Source organism: Bos indicus, chromosome 1 (genome assembly GCF_029378745.1).
Source record: "Bos indicus isolate NIAB-ARS_2022 breed Sahiwal x Tharparkar chromosome 1, NIAB-ARS_B.indTharparkar_mat_pri_1.0, whole genome shotgun sequence".
Lineage (NCBI taxonomy): Eukaryota > Metazoa > Chordata > Mammalia > Artiodactyla > Bovidae > Bos > Bos indicus.
The window spans coordinates 107,149,787-107,152,678 of NC_091760.1; the positions used below are offsets into that span (position 1 = coordinate 107,149,787).

General features: G+C 41.4%; 1 pseudogene; it reads right to left on the reverse strand.

The window, feature by feature from the left end:
- Positions 1-364: 364 nt before the first annotated feature.
- Positions 365-1,961, reverse strand: LOC109562999 (chromatin accessibility complex protein 1 pseudogene; annotated as a pseudogene).
- Positions 1,962-2,892: the final 931 nt, after the last annotated feature.

Sequence of the window (2,892 nt, forward strand, 5' to 3'; positions counted from 1 at the left end):
TTGGCACGTGAATTCTTTACCACTGAATCACCAGGGAAGCTCATCTGTAAACTAGGAGGTGAAGAAAACTCGTCTTTGCCGCTAGAGCTTACCGCTGCAGGCTGGCCGTGCCCAAGGGTTCGCAGCCATATATCCGTCCCTCCCTCCCACTCGAGCTGCATTGACGGTCTGGGGAAGAAGGTGCTATCTGGGTTTCTTTCCTTTGGGCTGTTTATGGCAGAGGTACATTATGCTCCATCTCAGCCAGGAAAGAATACAACGTCCGCCAGGTTTCTGAAGAGTGAACTGACTACTGCCTGCTTGAGAGTACAGGAGCTAATCCTCGCGGGCCCTCACCAGGCTGAGCTTCAAAGCACCTTTTGGTTTAGGATTCCACATGGTCGTCATCGCTCTCATCGCTGTTGTCATTCTCCTTCTCTTCCCTCTTCAACATTTTCAGATATCTACTAGCTAAAATCGTCCTTGATGGTGTATCTGCAAGAGGCTAAAAAGTTTCCGATTCCTCTGCGGTATTTGATAAATCACTGTGAGTGCTTTCTTTTCTTTTCCACTCGGGTTGCTACAGGAATAGGTGGTGAGATAGTGAACAATGTTGCGTGACCTTGGCCGTGAGCACCAGGGCTTTCTGGACACCTCACGGGGGAGCTCTTTATGAAGACGCAGATGTGGGACAAGGGCAATGACAGCAGCTGCTGCTCCCTGCACTTGTCCTTGCCCAGGACCACGTCTGCCTTCTCCGCTCCCCGCCCCCGCAGCAGCAGCCACGTGGGAGTTATAGTGTCTGGCCAGCAACCATTGCCATAAGGATCAGATAAGATATAAACGTGACGGAAATGGAAGCATCTAAACGCTACATCTGGGTGCAGAGGTGGGGGGATCAATGAAATATTTTTCTTAAGACTCAGGTATTATCCATTCAACTGTGGGGTCATGTTGCAGAAACCCCTTTTCAAAGGAGCATGGCCCTTACATGGGCCATGTAAGGTCACAGTACAAGGTCACTGATTTAACTGACTTGTTCTGAAAATAAGACCCTTGGTTGAGATCCAGTGCTGCTGCATTCAAGCTAAAACATGCAGAGGATAAAATTAAAAGCAATTTCAGTCACAAAGCACCAAATGATCATCTGAGCCCATGTTTTCTAATTTCCTCTTGCTTGGGTTCAAATTCCTATTTAATAATTAAAAAGAGATTAAAGGACACATCCATATTTACAAATATAGACTGGGGAGTACACAATTCTCAAGCTAGAAACTTGTGGTAAAGTCTAGAAAATATAAAAAGTATCATTCAGGAAAAGGGTCATGACTGTTGCTCTAGAAATCCAATTTTTCTAGGAATGTTCTTAAGAAGATAATCACACAGATATAAGAAGATATAAGGGCAAAAAGTTCACTGCAATATTTCTTACACAAGTTAAAAGAGACCAATAATTTAAATGCCCATTATTGGGAGACTATAAAGCAATAACTAATAACAGCAACACTTGTCAAGCATTGAACTAAGTATATATTAACTCATTTAATTGTTGCAATAATCTTAAAAAGAAGATAGCGTTGTTTTACCCAATTTAGAGATGTGCAAACTGAGACATAGAATTCAACTTAATTTCACAAAGCTAGAAATTGATGGGACTAGCATTTGAATTCAAGCAGTCTGGTTCAACGTCTAGGTGCTTAAAACTATGTCATGCTGTCTTTATATCTTCAGAACTCTCTAGCATGTTTATCTTTATTGATAAGGAAAGATGACTACAAAATATTGGCCTAAAAATATAGTTCAAGAATAACACATACAACCAGATCCTACACCTGAAAAATTATAAACAAAATCACAGAGAGAAATCTGGATGAATGGTCCCCAAAATGGTAATTTTTTACAATTACTATGTATCATTGTAACAAAACTGATAAAGTTAATGTTCCAAAATTAAGCACCACCTCACTTGGACACTCACCCATCTCACATGTAGGAACATTGTCATCTTTCAGACATCGCTGTAGATACTGTAGACCAAGGCCCCCACAGCACTCTGGCCTTGCTGCAGTAACTACACAGTTTTGCCTCCGATACTCAAATGCTATCTACCTCTACCATTCTAGACTCCCAACATCCCCATTGATATCTAGGAGTTCCATTTCAAGATACCAACCATACAACTTGCAGAAAACAGCAATGACCAGACTTTTCGGGTAAATGTCAGTGGCTTCTCACCAGTGCATTTCTTATTATCTAAGTAAAGCAAGTGCATCTGGCCCTCCTGGGAAACACAGGTTAAGAGTTCTTAGACTTTCCATAGTAAATCTATTCTAATATTTCCTATGCCAAGATCCAACTCAATTCCATGGCAAGGAAGTTCTGGAAACTCCAGTTCAGTTACGGTAAGCTTTCATTATGTTCAGGTTTCAAACCACCATCACAACACTTCAAACTGATTCCAGTGTCTCTGCCAGAGGTTAAGTCTTGAGTCATCAGTAAGTACCTCCATGTCAACAAATCCCCTTTCTCCAGAGCTCAATGGTAATAACAAGATCTACTCACGTATCTTTCCCCTCGTTCTTTTCTGATTGCATTAGCAAAGTTCTGCAATTCCTTTGGTGGATTTTTTATTTGTTTCTAGAATAAGGCTCGTGTTTCACTTCTAAGGCTGGGCCTAGAACTGACTGGTTATAAGCCTGGAGATAATAAGGGGTTGTAGCGGAAGGCCTTGAGGAGAACCAGCATCATCTTGTGAGATATGGGGATCACAAAGGGTTATTGCCTGCTTCTAGGCAAGAGAAAGACAGAGCTGTTTCATTTATTATTATTATTATTGAAGTATAATGGCTTTACAGTGTTGTGTTAGTTTCTGTTGCACAACAAAGTGAATCAGCTCTGTGTATACATATATCC